Source organism: Micropterus salmoides, unplaced genomic scaffold, assembly GCF_014851395.1.
Source record: "Micropterus salmoides isolate LMB-PRFRI ecotype aquatic unplaced genomic scaffold, ASM1485139v1 Ms_hic_scaffold_2968, whole genome shotgun sequence".
NCBI classification, from domain to species: domain Eukaryota; kingdom Metazoa; phylum Chordata; class Actinopteri; order Centrarchiformes; family Centrarchidae; genus Micropterus; species Micropterus salmoides.
Genome location: NW_024042226.1, coordinates 1 through 17,525, shown reverse-complemented (window position 1 = coordinate 17,525; position 17,525 = coordinate 1). Strand labels below are relative to the sequence as shown.

General features: G+C 38.9%; 1 long non-coding RNA gene and 1 pseudogene across 1 annotated transcript; both read right to left on the bottom strand.

The window, feature by feature from the left end:
• The window catches only part of LOC119882177, a 29,468-nt pseudogene extending 16,813 nt beyond the window's left edge, over window positions 1-12,655 (bottom strand).
• A 2,827-nt stretch (window positions 12,656-15,482) lies between these two features.
• On the bottom strand, window positions 15,483-16,084 carry LOC119882178. The gene is made up of 2 exons (XR_005440468.1): window positions 15,925-16,084; window positions 15,483-15,834 (listed from the first exon to the last, which is right to left on the bottom strand). It is a non-coding gene; the product is annotated as an uncharacterized LOC119882178 (long non-coding RNA).
• Window positions 16,085-17,525: the final 1,441 nt, after the last annotated feature.

Sequence of the window (17,525 nt, the reverse complement as noted above, 5' to 3'; positions counted from 1 at the left end):
ATGAATGGGCTTGTTCACGTCTCTTCAAATGTCTTCAAGTAAGAGAGAGCTGTGATGGCGAGATGCTCTATTAGAACAAACAGAGACATGGGCCAGGTATGATTTGAGCTCCTAAAAAGGGCACCATATTGCTGAGATTGCTGATAAAGGTCACGCAGACGTTTATTTTTGCTAATCGATACTTCCCACAGTTTGCTTACTATATATTTTACACCAACATTATCATTTTCCATCACATCCCCTTCACCACGCCACTGTGGTGTTAGCAGTCCAGCAGAAACAATTCATATGTGATAACACATTACAGTATCTCAAGCAGCCAACAATGCTTAGAAGCCAACAGAGGCTGAAATCAGGCAGACAAAATATTCCTAGGAATTTCATCAGAATTGGATGATTCCACACCTCACACTTATTTCCAATGCTAACTTTCGGTGCCAATGCAGGAAGTTGTGTGTCCTACACTAAGGAGGAAAGTAAGGATGTGGAGGTTTGCGGGCCAGATGGTCTTGTAGTGTGTCAGACTTTCATGCAAAAGACAAAATTAAAGACCAGCAATTATGCTTTCTGGCTTTTTCCCCTCTCACTGAGCTGCAGCACACAGCTCTCCTCTCCCTTCCAAACACTAGCTACCCTCCAGGCAGCCAATGGACATAAAGTTGTTCCTGCGATGTAGAGACAGAGCTCAGTTAAAACTTTATGGATGAAAGATACTTTTGTTACAGATTAATAACTCACCACTCTGAAACTCTTTCTCCAGTCCATGTTGCTAAGCTGGTAAGGGGAACATATACAGATGAACCGAAGCCGTGTTTACCGGCTTCTCGCTGATCCGCCCTTCTCTGCTTCTGATTGGCTAGTAACTCCCAACAAAGATCATGTAGAGGAAAGATGCATCACTCCATAAAAACAACGTGTTCACACAGGGTGAAAAGAGGAGCTGCAACAGTATGACATGTAAACATGATCTGGTATACCTCTTTAAAACACTGGCATCAGACGTAAAAAAACAACAACTGCAGAATCGTCCAAGATCAATGTTCTTAAGGTTGCAGCCACACTCATAACAGACTTTGTCATTAATAACATGCTAAAAAAAATAAAAAAAATAACATACTTTCAATTCCAATTCAGAGTACTGACACTCTGCTGAAGTTGGACCGTGTACTTCTAGGTGGAGCTGAATCTGCACCCTAAAATCCCAGCCAGCCAGACAGCTCACATTTCATCCTCTCACACTCAGATGCAAATTGACCCGATTCTCAAATGATAGCTGAAGAAACTGATCTGAATTTAGCTGTGTAAGTATTCACTGGGTGATCCATGTATGTTTACACACTCTGCCACACACCGCTGAAACCCACAAACCTATTGATGAATGAATGTGTAAAGTTTTTCTTTTTTATTTCCAGGGACGATTTAAAACACATTTGAAATTCTGGGGATATTGTGGTGAAACATAAAATAAAATGACATGTAGAGGATTTCAATTTGACGTGGTGGTTAATACACAAGAAATATGACAAGCAGATAGAGAATGTCTAAAAGTTAAATAAAAAGACAAACACTTAAAAAGCGGGTACAGGAAACGATGGAAAAGAAAGAGATTGTTGGAGAGCAACAGAAAGATGAATAGTTACCCATAGTTCACAAAGAAAGAAGAGTCAGGAAGAGAAACAAGGAGGTTTCTGGTATTTTGGACGGGCGCTGACTCGCCCTAATTCTCAGGAGTCAGATGAGGAGGAGGAGGGTTGAAAGGTTAACTAGACAGCGGATGGAGAGGTTTCTGTTTTAAACTGGTCTTGATAGAACACTTTGAGCCACAACAAGATCCATAAAAAAACATCAAAGTTGAGTGGGTTTCACAGCTCATACACGTTACTGTTTAATAAGCAGTTTACAGGCTTATACACTTTGATGTTTCCAACCATGAGGCTCGGGCAGGAAGTCAGACTACAAAAACTACACATACTGAAATTCTGATGATTCCACAACTTTACGATAACATGGAATTTCTTTTATATACCTTCTCTTTAATATAAATTTTAGCTCAAAATACAGTATATCTTTTGCTGTATGTCCCCCCAAAAATAAGCTGCAACTATAGAAAACTGCTTCCAGGCTCATTTTAAGGCTGGATGTGTAAGCTGCTCAGACGGACATTAACTCCACACCCTGCTTACCACACACACAAGCTCACGCGCAGACATTTAAAACATTTCATGGTGCCTGAAGCAAAACATGAGGGGGGCGGATGAGGAACAGGGAAATACAGAATCAAGAGACAGACAGACGAGGTAAATTTAGCTTTGCCTCAGAGAACGATGGCTCCTGTGGATTTTCCATAATGATCCCTCACACACTGATTACTACCCTCGCTTTGCTCCCAAATGGCTGCCTGCCTGCCTGCAGCAAACTTGAGTCCACTTTCAAAGTCAGGAGTGAAGTTGCATCAGATATGAAAAAGAGAAAAACGTGTCTTCCATGTGCACACTATCAGTAAACAGCTGTCACTTTCTAAAGCCAAAAGACTTTAAGGATGGCATGGTTTAAGGATGGTTTATTCTGACTAGAGTAGGGCTGCACAATTTGGAGAAAAAGTCATATTGCGATTATTGTGGACAATATTGCAAATTGCGATTCGATGATAATGGAACAAATGGTGCTATGAGTCTACTTGCCTTAATTATCAAGGATTGCACGAAATTCTGACATTTCTTAACTTGAACAAAGTTAAATATTAACCAATATTTATAACAATAACTTGTAAAACAGATGCAAAACAGAACAACGGGAGTGTGTTGCTCTACAGATGACATCCTGGTACCGGCTCAATGTACATCTGTCTAATGCAGAGTCTCTATCCACAACCTGGAGGAGGAATTGTACATGAGTTTATTAAATAAAGAGTATATTGTTTAGTTAACAGTATAATGTTAGTATAACAATAACATACTACATTCATTATAATGTCATATAACAGTATACTATTTTACCAGTAGTCGAATATTAAATCCAGTCACAGCTGTTTAATTTCTGTGGGTTGTTTTTAATTATTAAATCTTTGTGCAAGCAAAAGGCTCTACACTGGTCTCTAATTTGTTAATGCTAAGTACTGAATTGTCAATAATCATATTGTTCAACATTTAATGATTTGCTGTAGTAGGCTACGTTAAACTTTTTTAATGTCCCACCCCATCCAGGCTGTGATTGGTCGGTTAACGAAAAGTGACTCTGAAAAGTTGGCACCGATACAGCAAACATTAATTGGCCAGCGAGCCAAACCCAAACCTTCTTTATCTTCTCCCAGTTTTACTGCTTCAGCTTTTGCCGACGTCTCTCTGTCTCTGCCACAGAGCAACCGGAGCACCGGCCTTTTTCTCGGAACGATTAGCGGCGGGGCAGGGAGAGGGTTACAGTAGGTTGTTGTCTTAAAAGTTACTGGCACGTTGCTCATAAATAATATTTCTCATTGCACGTAGGCTTATCTGTATAAGGGGCACACGCGAGATGTGGAAATGATGAGCAGACTGCAGCGCACACATAGCGTGTCACCCACACCTTTTCTGTTTCATTAAATCGCACAGTTTTTGCGGTTATATAATCGCACATGACGACATCGCGATTGCAATTAGATTAATTGTGCAGCCCTAGACCAGAGTGGGAAAACCTCAGAAGAAACCTGTAGACAAAAAATTACAAAATGTCACATTAGAATACATTTTGTGCACAATTTTAAATAATGAGTAATAATGATTTATTTTGCCTCTAAATATAACTGAGGACTTACAAGACCAACTGGGAGCCAATTCAATCACTTCCATCCACAACCCAGACGCTCAAAACGTGCCTTGCTGAAAAACTGTTTTCTGACTTTCTAAAGTGTTCTACAAGCAGTAGAAATATCAAATTTGTAAATTATTTCTATTATATTTCTATCTATATCTAGAAAATCAAGTGTCACAGCGATCATATTCACACAGGCAACAACTAAACCAACCTGAAGAACCGGCACCACACCTTCAGTAGTACAACAGCATGCTTCGTTATTCAGGTGCATCCCTTTAGTTGAGCTTTATATAGAGAGGCTGGTCTGGTTGTGTAATATTCAAAACTGGAAAGTGTACATACTATACAGACACTTAACCCCTGGATAAGACATGACTGTTAAATTATGTCATATCTATATAAAATAGGGCTGCTGCGTGTGTTAGTGTGGACATGTGTGTGTGCACTAACTGACAGTCTCGTCATACAGACTGACACAGCAGACACACGGACCATTCAGCAAGAGAGCGAGGCCACCGGGGAGCAGGATGCCCTGCCCCGATGGAGAACAGGCTGCGCACTGTGAGCACACGGATCACCCTGCTTACCCTCGACTCTCTCTAAGCATACTTTGATACTAAAAGTACATTTTGCTGACACTACTTAGATACTGTTCTTGAAGATTTGAATGCAGGACTTTTACTAGAGCATTTTCAAAGTTTGGTATTTGTACTTTTAATTAGGTATAAGGATTTTGTTACTTCTTCCACAGCTGCATATGCATAAAAAGTGCCGGGTTACGGCGGATTTGAGACGAGTCTTTGTCTGCAGGTATGCTGTGTGTTATGTAAGCAGACACATAGCTGGAAAGCCCTGGAGCATGTGCAGTGCAAATATACTCTATCCGTCTGCATGCGAGTCTCTTCCTCTCTCCGCGAGTGCAGCGAGTCCAACATCTGCTGAGCACCACGGCAAACGTTTTTTAAGACACAAGTATGTGGAAGTGTATGAAATAGCGTTTAAGTTTTAGGCCACTCTATTGCTGTTCCTGTCCATCCTGTCTGACAGAAAGGTGATGTGTAAGTTTCTCTTTCTCTTTGTCTGCAGCTGAACTTACCTCCTTTATCATCCAGCTTTACTGAATATTTACATTCATTGTGTAACTGCTGTACTACTAGTTGTCAACTTCTTGTGAGCCCTCATAAAAAGATTTAGGGTCTGTGACTTCTCAGATTCTTTATAGAACTGAATGTGTAAAACTATTAGTTAGTTTATCGCAATAAAAAAGGCAAATACTAGAAAAAAGACATAATAAAAAAACATATTTTAAAGCAGGAATAACATTTTCTATTGATCCTACCCAGTTAAATATCTCACAACAACAATGCCCCTATTCTTTTAAAGTTTTGTTAGGTTACTGCAAACATTGTGGTTTAGGGTTCAAACAACTACTTAGTTAAGGTTAGGTAAGCTCGAATATACATTTTTACAATAATAAACATGTGAAAAAGGTTGGGGAACGATCGTGGTAATGCTTTAAAAACAAAACGTAGCTGACTGATGGTTGGAAACAGGAAACAGACAGCGGTCCCCCCGTTAAAGTCCGATGTTTCATAGATTGACTCCATAATCCATTCGTCACTATTAGAATAAACTGAGCCCTAAAAAAAGTTCCAGCTTCCAGGGCTCCCCTCGAACATAAAAGTTTCTCTGATTACATGTACAATTACTAAATAACTGATCCATTCTATATAAGTTGTCTATTGTCTATTATTCTTCATCTGAACTGATTCAAGAAAAACATTTTAGTTGGATTTTACACTAGTATGCAAGAACATTTTATTATTATTATCCTGAGTTTCTGTGGAGAGGCTGTAAATGTACTTGAAAATAGTCATATGTTAAGAAACAAAGCAATGCTGTTGATTAGCATGAGATGTGTGTGAGATATTTTCCCGTATGGTGCTGGCTAAGTATAAGAAATGACGCTTTTACGTGGACTTAATCAAATGTGCTACATTAACAATGGATCAAATTACTGCGTAATTGAAAAGGCGTCAAGTTTAGTGTCTATCAGCTTATTGTTTTGGTTTTGCGACTGCAACTTTACTGTCACTCTAATCACCCTTAGTTTTAACATAAAAAACCTGTGGCTACCAAGAAGGAAGCTTCCGATCAGCAAACTGATGCGAACGTGGAAGTCCCTGAAACCTGCGTTCTATTGAACGGCCAGCAGGGGGCGACTCTTCCGGTTGCAAAAAGAAGTCCGGCTCCATTAGAAATAATGGTAACATGAGGCTACTTCTCAGCTGATTTATTACCTCAGTAAAAACTTAAAGCAGACCATAAAGCAGAGTGTGCTTCAGGGCCTATAAGCCAAACTCGAGGCTTCAGAATGGCAGTCCACAAACCAACGGGTGACGTTGTGATGACTACGTCCACTGGTGACTACACATTACCTGCTCAGCACCTAACAGCTGGCAGACAAAGTAAGATTAGTCTGAAGAAGTTAGCAGCTCAAAAGACCAAGAGCTAAAAGAGTCATTACGACAACTAACAAATGCATACATTCTGGATGGTCTGTAAAAGTCTTCATTTACGTCTAAATAAGAATAATTTCCAACAGCCAATGTAGATGGATAATCCAGATCTACAGTAGACAATGATGACAATTTTCCTAAAGGCAAATGCAGACATGGGGTCAAGCCACAGCTGTTATCTCCCAGCTGTGAATCAATCCAATGCCTATAAATTCATAGTTTACAGGGTTGAATCATCAATCCAATCAAATCATAAGCAAAACACTTCGCCTTCACAACAAAAACTTGACCCACAAGATCTTTCAGGGTGTAATAATGAATGTGTGGGATTTTAATTCCAAAAGAAACACTACTATCTATGTTTTCCACCTGTGGCAATATCATTTGAATTCCTCCTTTTTACAATTTCCTCATTACATTTTGTAAAGGATTAACTGAGCCAAACAGGAAGCAATTATTTAAATTGATTTCAGCTCCTGTTTTTGGTGTTTGTATTTATTTTCCTTGCCTGAAATAGATCAAACTAAAACAAGTCTATTGTTACTTCATGACGTCAGAAAGGTTTGAACTGGTGGCAGATGAATTCACACCGCTGCATTGTTATCATTCCTAAACCTGAGGAACTTGCTTATGATACAAGCACAGCACAGCAGAGACAAAAGGGAGATGGGAGGGACCTCTGACTGATGAGAGAAGCAGGCGTTAAGGTTGAGGATCCCACAGATGCTACCTACTGAGAGGGTTTACGTTGTAGTGAGGAATCCCAAGTCAACAACCCCCCCTGAGAGAAAGTGAGAGTGAGACGCGACCAAACAAAGACCCCAGTCTGTTTCCCAAGCTGCCTGAGACTCAGACACTACAGTCTTGTTGGTCTCCACATTCATGCATCCCCCACCCTCACACCCACACCCCCTCACACACACTATTCATGCTTTACTATATATAGAATATTCACCTCTCTAAGAAGAGCATCTTAGTACTGCTTCTTAACACAACCTGGTCTTTGTGTACAGTAGGTACAAGTGGGAGTGCAAGGCATTATATTTGACACGATCACCTTTTCAAACGTCCAGGGCCAGATGTTTAAACAATGCTTACACACAAAAGCCATGTCTTCGCCATTTTCCCACACCTATACCGGCATTATCCATTTAAAAGAGTGTGCGCAACTCATGCATACTTCAGACCAGGCGTACACATGTTTTATAGTCAGCTGCAGGTGATATTACATATAAGAGCTGCAACGATTAATCGATTGCTTGTCAACTATTAAATTAATCAGCAACTATTTTGAAAAAAAGTCTTAATTCTCCGATTCCAGCTTCTAAAATGTGAATATTTGCTCGTTTCTTCAAAACAAGACATTAGTGATAGACCGATTAATCGGTTGCACGATTAATCAGTTGGCCGATAAATCGGGTCGATATCCGGCATTTTGAGAAAATCAGCATCAGCCGAAACCTGTACTCACGAGGCCAATATATCATGCTAAATGACAGCGGATCTAGTCTAAAATGATCAAATATTGTTTTACTGTAGAGATTAACGCAGCTGAATGACAAACTGTACCTCACTCTCCTTTAAACATCAGTCACGTTTTGAAATCTACAGCATAAGCCAATGTATGTTTCTAATTTTGATTAAAACAACATGTTAGTGTCTGAGATAACTTGTGTATTATATGGAATAATGGAATTATACGTGGCTTTTCTTGGTTTTGATGTCAGCATTGTATATCAACCATCGGCCGCTCTGCTCTCTCAGCATCTGCGTCGGCCATTGAAAAACGCATATCGGTTGACCACTGCAAGACATTTGAGGAGGGCATCTTGGGAAACACTGATCGAAAAAAGACATTTTATAAACCAAACAACTAATCAAGAAAAAAAATCGACAGATGAATCTCCATTGACAACAATCGTTTGATGCAGCCTTGCAGACTACCCTTCTTTTCATTGAAACATCCACAGAGTGGTGAAGCAGGCAGAAGTCTCGATATGTAAACAAGTGATTCAGGGCGTTTCGTCCATTTAAGGCGAACTGTAGGAGTGGAAATGAGGCTTGTGCATGTGAGCCAAGTTCCACAGTGACTGAGAGTTCTTCAAACTAAAGCAGTCGGTACATGCTGGTTCATGAATCTGAAGTAAAAAAATGTATCTGCGCATTTCTCTTTCTCAGTTCTAGTCGTGAATCTGCAGAGTTCAATGCATCTGACTGCTGGAGAGGAACTAATACAGAGCAAGAATCACCAACATCAATACTAACACTGACACTTTTTATTATTAAAAGCAGAAAAATGTAATGTAATAATGTAGGGAGGAGCAATGTGTCTTGATTAATGACCTTAAAACACTATTTCCATCCATTAGCAATACTCTCTTAATCCTCACAGGATCACGAAGAGCTGCAGTCGATACCAGCTGACACTGAGGAGACTATTTATCATTTCCTATTTTTTCAGAAAGTTATTTGTTTTGCCATGTAGTCAAATTATCTTCAGTAGCCCTGTGGATGATTTTTCAATCTTTGTTTTCATCGCATAATACAATGTTGAAAAAAAACTTCTTTTAATGTTTTTCCTGTGATCAAAAAAGAAATCCTGTAATAGACGAAAGCAGCTGCAGCTCAGTGGTCTGAAACTGTCTGCTGGTATTTGACAGGAATTGTATCCTCAGGACTTGTTTTTCAAAAACGGGACCTAGACTCACAGCTTCAACACTCTGAAGCTTTAACACCACAAGTCTTTACCTGTCTCTAGGTTGTCCTAGATGAGGCAAAGACCAGTGTGTGTGTCTTATGTATATGTGATTGTCTCAGGGCTCAGTAAGCCTCTGTGGTGTCTGATTCCCATCCTGCAAGCCAGCTGTATTTTCCCCCTGTAAACCCAAACACCCCTCCCCACCGTCTCCACATACACAAACACACATGCACACAGACTCATTCACACTCACTCTCTCCGTCTCACACACTCTCCTCTTGGCCCACAGAGAGACGTAAGGCTGGAACAAACAATTCAAGTTACATAACCGAAGGCGACAGGCCATTTTCAAGCAGGGTTCGTTTTACCGAGGAGATGCTGTGTGTGTTCTACGATGTTCTACCTGTAACTACTAATATAGGTCATCCGCTCATTTTTAGTAACACTGAATAATGGCAAAATGTTACACATAATCTCGTACCGACGACAAGAAATAGTAACAGAAATAATAGTATATGAAAAGTAATTTCTAGGAGGCAGGGCTGCAATATTGAACACTTCGCAGACGTGGTCAAACTTTTCTTTACAGCTGAAATAATACAGAACAATAGGCTATTCAGCAACTATTTTAATCATAATCATCGCTCATCGTCATCAAATGTCGAACATTCACAAATTCTAGGTTCCACATCGTTGGGATTTGCTGCTTTTCTTTGTCTTATGTGACAGTAAACTTAATGTTTTCTGATTCTGACGTGTTGCTTGAACAAAACAAGCTATTTTAAGTTTTCTGCTTGTGCTTTATGAAATTAAAATGTCGAAACTTTACAGATTATGTTGACAATAATTTGAGAAATATTACTACAGAACAGTTCAAGGTTGGAAAAAAAACAGAAATACAGCAAAAAAAATGTAAGACACAAAACTATAATAGAGTCTGTTAACATATAAAGCAATTTTATCACAACTAGTTTTGTGCCTATGTATACCCGTATACCCGTAAATCACTGCAAATATCAATAATGTATATGGTCCAGACATGAATGAGATACTGTGTGAAAGCCCCACATGAGTTTGTCTCTAAATGATATATTAAGTTAGGCTATCCTATAAATAAAACTTGCATAACTGCACCATAAAACTAAAAGGGAAACAGTGGCGATAAAGTAATTCCCGACTGAAGGAATCAACTCACTCAAATTACTTTTATCATAAATTTTAGTTTCCATGCTCCGAATTTGGCTTCAAGGCCCAAAACTTTGTACTGTTAATCTTAAACCAAAGGCAAATTCTGAGTAATATAATCTTTTCTTTGTAAGGTAATGTTTCTGCTGCTCTATCACACGTGGATAGCTTTAAACCTTTTTTTTTGCATTAAGTCAACTTCTCTTTAAAGACACATTTCCCTGGTCGTTCTGTTGATGTGAACTCCAGAGCTCAACCACTGTAAAGCTTAAATTAGCTCCCAGCGTGTCCTTCGTCTACAGAAAGCTGGAGTAGCTGAGCTGCTAGGTGAGCTGAACTATAGTTTCCAGAAAAATCCTACTAAATTGATTTTAAAATTATGATTTAGACACCTGCTGTGTTGTCTGCACGTGTTGCTTTATGTTCTTACAACTTACATTTACAAGATTTGAGCAAACTATTAGATCCAGACGGTTTGTATTGGGGGAGGATATGACTGTGTACCATAGTAGACCAACAGATATTCTACTGATCCATGTTTCATTTTATGTAATAATTGAAATTACATGTGTGGTATAAACTGTTAAGGGAAGTGTGCAGTCTGCAAATTCATAAGAGCCCCCCCCCCACCCACTAAACACTGGGTGTTTCTTTTGAAGGTAACACAGTTGTTGCTATTAGGGCTCATTAGCCAGAGCTGTAATCTTAGCCATCTCAGATGTCATTAACTGTTTAAACACCCTACTGAGCAGCAAACCTTCTCTGGGATGTCCTGATCTTCAAAAGAAATGTTTATTATAGTTTCATTATAACTGTCAGGCATGTCAATTTGTCCCGCCAGACAATCACTGTTCAGCAAAGCGACCTGTCCGCCAACAAAACACCTTAACTGTTAGTTAAAAACAAAGTACCAGCTTCTCTCTCCTCTCCTGTGCATGCTTTGATATTGTGCATGTTTGGTAGGCATGGTGAGTCCTTCAGCGCTACATGGGCCAAATCGAGTTCCCTGAATTTGGATATTTACTGTGCCGGGGCCTCCAAATGAGCTTTTGTCAGTGAGGTCAGAATATTCAGCAGCATTGCTGGTCATTACTGATATAAAGAGAAAATGGTGCCTTCACAATAAGTCAATGCTCCAAAAAGGTGTCTCTATTTAGTACAAATATGACCCATGTCTTGCTAATAAAAACTCCTGAAAGACAGAAACAATATTAAAATCTTACGTATAAACACTATAACCTCTATAGGATCACAAACATTCACCAAAAGCAACTCCTATTTCCAACCTCTTCAAAAACATGCTGTTTTTTTTTCCTTTTGTCATTTGCAGACAGAAAACTAATCTGCAACCATTATTGTGGTAATTTATCAAACAAAAATGCAAAATATTCTCCATTTTCCAGCCTCTCAAATGTGAGTTTGTGCTACTTTTCTTTGTTTCATATGATCCAAAGTGAATTAAACAAAATATATATTGAGTTTTGGACTGTTGGGTCAGACAAAACAAAACACTTTGAAGACACTCATGGACTTTGGAAACTTTTTCTGTTGTTTAAATGATTAAACAATTATCAATGAATGGAAAAAGTGCTGAGTTCAGGTGCGTTTCCGTCTTTCCAAGTGCTCATATCTTTAACTTTACATGTCTGTCTTTTCTAAAGACATCGTCACCATCGCGCTAAAAAATATAATTAAGAGGAAAAGAAACGGTGACATAAGACGATTACCAGGCTGAGAAAAAGTTTCATCATGGACCCCAAGGCTCAAGTTGTGAATGGAGAGCCGGGTATAGCACTCACACACACTGAACACATTACCCTCCCCCTCCTATCAACTAAAGCCCCAATCAAAGTGAGATAAAGGTGATTATTTCCCACTGAGAAGCAACAGAGCCAAACACCAGGCCCCGATCGATCACTCTCGCGTTTCCTTTACCTCACCCAATCAATCCCTAATCGATCACTTACATTGGTGTACAGCGCGCAGTCCATTTCGCCGGCTTCAGACAGCTCGCTGAGGTTCCTGTCCCAGTGGAGAAACGGTTCACTACTGTCCAGGATTTCCATGATTCCCTCCGCACACAAACTCTCTCTGTGGCCTTGTGGATGGTTTTATTTTCTCCTCCAGCAGCGACAGAAGAAGAAGAAGAAGAAGAAGAAGAGGCAGCAGCGGGTGTTTGATGCACTGCAGTCAGACTGGAAACCAAACTCAAGCCGGGTAAAAAAGTTTCAAACAACTTATACAGTAAAAAGAAGTTAAAAAAATAAAATAAAATACACAAACAATATATTAACACATCCAGGTGGTTTAGACTCAGAGGGATTTCCGTGGGTTATGTCAGAAAGCTGCAGCAGTCAGATTGAAGCTGAGTGTTGTTATTGTTGTTGTTTATCATCTCCTCTCTGGTTCAGGGGTGTACGAGCAGCTTTTAGCAAACTCTCCTTCCTTTTCTTTCCTCCTGCTGCTCCTCCTCACAGCCCAGACACACAGGAATGTGTGGGCGGAGTCACACAGAGGCAGACAAATTAGATTAAAACATGAAAACAAAGTCAAGAAATTCAAGAAATTAATAAGATAGTACGACTGTTAATGCAAATGCTGAATAAAACATTAGAGTTTACATGTAGGATATATTTTTTATCTGTTCCAGCTGTTTATGACAATGTCAATTGTCTACATTAACAAACTGAAGCTTCCGGTCCTACATTTCAGAATAAAACCACATGCTCGCTATTGATGCAGACAGCAAATTTAAAATTATAGCTACTAAAGATAAAAATTTGCCTTTCACTTTTAACTTACGAGACAGCCTCAAAGTCAATGAGGAAGATCGTTTGATATGATCAGAAGTCACATAACAGACACAATATTACTCAATGGACTTCTGCATGAGTGGTCAGTTGTTCTGTGAACTTTATATCTTTTTCTAAACTTTGTTGCTATATTATGATGTTTTTAGGTAATAAAATTCAATGTTTAAGCCTTTAATTGAACTGAGATAAAACATTATTTTGACACCTATTGTCAACATAAGAAAGTGATCAATTGTCTTATTTTTATTTCTCATTAATTACAAAGAAACTAAAAAGGTTTAAATAAATGTAAATTACAAAAATTAAACATACACACACACACAAACACAAACCCTCTAGTCTTTTTGTTATATAGATGTATATTTCAAACTACCAAAAGTATTTTTTAAAGAAATAAAAAATATTTCCATGTATTTTGTCAGCTGTTCTTTTTGGCTTTTATTTTGAATTCCACTTTACTCATTTCCGTCATCTTGACGCAGCTTCTCGAAACTGAATCCACAGGTTTCCCAGCCCCGCCCACATTCCGCAGACCGACCAATCAGATCACTTCTTGTTTAAAGCCCTATTGACTGTGCAGCTTGACCCTTATGAGCCCTTAACGGACAGGTGAAGCAGCCAATCAGGTAACACTTTGAGAATTCCTGCGACCAATCACTTTAGGCCAAGAATACCTTTGACTTAATCCCGTCCCCGTTGTCGCAGAAAAGGCCAATCAACGTTCACTAATGAAAAGCATTAAATAAAGTTAACATGCCACAAGAAATTCTTTCTTATAGTGTTTTATATTTTCTTAAAATAAACTTTAATATAACTTTATGAAATTATCTGGCATTTATTTTCTTTGATTTTATGATTTATATGTTACATTTCTACGTTTGTTTTTGAAGCTTAGATGTAACTTTTCTCCATTCGGTCCTCTATAAAAAGCTTTGTTAGTGAGTGAAGAGTTATCACCGTTAAATTAAACGTACGTTTAAATCACACATGCTCTGAGATGAACACAAATGTGAAGACAAAAATATTCTGGAAAAAGATCTATTACAGCAAACAGTACAGAGAAATGAACCAGTGGTGAGCTGAAACCAACCAGTCACTGAGGAGGAAGGAAATGAAACACTAACAACTGACAAGAGAATGACAGAGCAGAAAACAAGAGTAGATAAAATTTTAAAATCTATCAAATACACACAGTAATGTTCGGTTATTACTATGCACAATTCAGGGTTGTGAACAGAACAACAAAATGCAGCAGAAACAGAAAAGAAATTGTGAATTTAATTGAACGTGCCGCCTCCAACTTTGCATGCTGGTCTCTTGTCTTTTTTACACTGAAGTGTTTGAGTAATCTACACATTTCTCTCCAGTTCATGACATTTGCATGAAGAGAAGTGAAAGACAGCTGACATTTGGCACAGAGGTCAGTCAGACAGCTACATAACACTGTTGGTTTTTCTCTTTATGGGATTTGTGAACACTCAGGTAAATGCTGAATATTGACAGGTTTTATCCTCTAACAAGCTCTTCGTTTATCCTTTAAAAGCCCTCTTCACATGACCAAATGTTACTTTATCTCACACGTGTCCACAAACTTCTGAGTAGCATGTTACAACATCAGTGCAGCACTTGAGATGCGAACAGTGTGTTTCCTTTACAGCAGCGCTCTCAGATCAGCCAAGCGCACAGTTCCACGTGTTGAGTAGAGCATCATCACTTGTGGTTATTACAAGCTTTATTCTTGCAGATGAGATGTTAAAATTTAACTCCACAAAATAATAATAATAAATTGTCGACCTCCCTTGGCTGTGCTTCGGGTGAGCCTTTCTTTTAGAGTTAGGAGGAGACATTTTGGTGTTGGTTATAGAGAGCTGTTGGTCATAGTTTGGTTGTTTAAGTTGGGTGCTGAATATTAAATATAGACACTCCTGTAAAACAAAACACCTTTTTTTTTTGAGTGTCAACTTTTCATGAACTATAGGAAACAGCCCTGTTTTCAGCTTTACGATGACACATTTTTCAGATAATCCAATGTTTTTTGGGTTTTTTTAAACAGGTGGTTATTTTAAGAAGTTGAAGAACATTTTCAACACTTTAGTTTATCTAGAAAAAAAAAACAGCTCACATAATCGGGCAGAAATTATGTGACATAAAGAGCTAATTTTGCTCCGACTTTGATGCATTTATGATAACTTTAAAATAAAAAGACATGGGGGGGAAATATAATGTGAAAAGTTTAATATGCTGGCTAAAATTAACAATAAGTTTAACATATGAGGGAGCTTGAGAAGTTGTTTTACAGGCGACATCTGGCCACCAAAGAAAAACCAAATAACGTTTGTCTGTGATCTTCAGCACGAGTAAGAGTTGCTCAACAAAGCTACAACTTCGACAACTTGTACGGACTTCAACGCCGCAACATTTTTCCACTGTATTATAATATTTCAGATCTTGCTTCCAACATTACTCTCACACACAAAATTTGGGTATATGCAAAAAAACCAAAACTATCTTTGCAACTGTTATGTACAAGTAGCACTATCAAAAATCATAATGAGCAAGTGTATTTATACTACACAAGTCCGTCAGCTTCTCTTCATGCCTTAAGGTCTGCAGGAGGCATCACAGTCAAACATGACCACAGAGTGTCACAGCATATTCTGTCCCCCTTCTCATCAGTAAGTCAGTTCCTTTACTTGGTGGTGTTCAGGTCCTCAGATTTTTGTATAAATGAGAAAATACAAAAAGAAGTTGACTTGTTTTTGCTTGGAGACGAAGAGAAAAGTCCTTCAGGGTCTGTCTCGAATGTTGTCGCTGAGGAAGATGATGTTGTCTGGAAAGGGAGAGATTGGGAAATAATTTTATAAAACGAAGTTGGCTCATTCACGGTGTCCGTTAGAGGCTCACGTGTTTGTTCTCTGACCTGCGATGATGGTGGTGGCCTGGCGTCTGACTTGGTTCTTGTCCACATACTCTCCGTAGTCCAGTTTCCCCTCCACTAGAATCCTGGACCTGAAGAGGAAGGGCTCGGGATCGGTCACATGATTCACACAAAGCTTTAAAAGATTGAGTTTTTTGTTTAATGGCTGCTCATTTTACATTTTTAGTTCTGCATTCCCCCATTTCCACAGCCACCCAAATAAAGGGCCTCTAACTTAAATGGGATTTCTACCTGGAGCTTTCGGCAAAAGTTGTATGAACCTCCTAAATATGATTATGATGATAAGATTGTGTCTATAAAGTTATGATGCATCAGCTGACCTAAAGCTTTTTTGTCCAGATTAAAATTTAGACCTTCAAATAGAGAGTTACTTAGAGAATTACACTCTATTGTAAATCTACTTTAGCATCAAATCAAATTCCCTGTAGGATTGAAAAATCTGTAAATTAAGCTTTATGAAGTCTAGATTTTGTTGTTGATTCACTTTTGACGCAAGTGTCTGTCCGACACAAAATTAAAGAAGTACCACAGCACACATAATTCTACGTCAGCGTATCAATATATGTGGTGATATATTCATGTTTCCTGAAAATCAGTGGAGAAACAGTTAATTGATAAAATAGCCAGATAGGAATTTTCTGTTATTGGCTGATTCAGTGAAACTGAAACATCATCTCATTGATGTTAAAACCAGATAAAGTCTAATAGCACTGCCCACAACAGCTGAATACAACCCGAAATATTACAGGGATGGAAACCACGGTGTTAACACTACAACAACAGTTCGTATTGTCCAAACTTAGCCATGTCATGCAAAGTGTTTCTTGATTCCTCGCTGACAGAAAACAGCAGCTGTTTTCTTCTTAAATTAGATGTGAGATCTGGAAACACACGAAGCATAACATACAGATGCACAGCGGTGAGGTGGATTATGCTGCAGAGGAGTGGTTAGAGACTTTTTTATGTCTTTATTTGTGTTATGAAATCACCGCAGGAATCCTCTGCAACTCAAATAAACTCTAGCTGACCGCTGCTACTGTTTGGGATGAAGGGGAAAAACTAGATACGTTTCAAGACGTGTGTAGTGCTTTAAGAAGCTGAAAATATGTGTCGTAGCGTGTCACGTGAGATGCCAACACGAGGGTGTCTCGCCCCTGTGATGAATAGTGCAAACGACTTCCATCCCGCAGGAATCCCACAGGAATACCGTGACCCACAGGATTCCTGAAAAAATGTCAGCCTCCAACGCCAACCACATGACCAAAACGCCTCTGGGAGAATATGTTGCGCGATCCCCGTCTCCGCCCACACTTCCTGTCCGCCTGTCTAGGAGTACTCAGATCCTTTACTTAAATAATACCACAATGTAAAAACAAGTTAAACTTGAACTTTACTTGAATAAATTAGTACATTTTTTAAAGTATCACAAGTACTCAATGGCTATTCGGAGGGTTAAATACCTTCAAGGTCCTGAAAGATGATCATTTGCACACACAAGTTATTATTTTGACTTCAGGGGCCTTTACCACAAAGCAAGTTCAACATACAGGATTTCTTTTCGTTATCTGGCTTCACTAACCCAA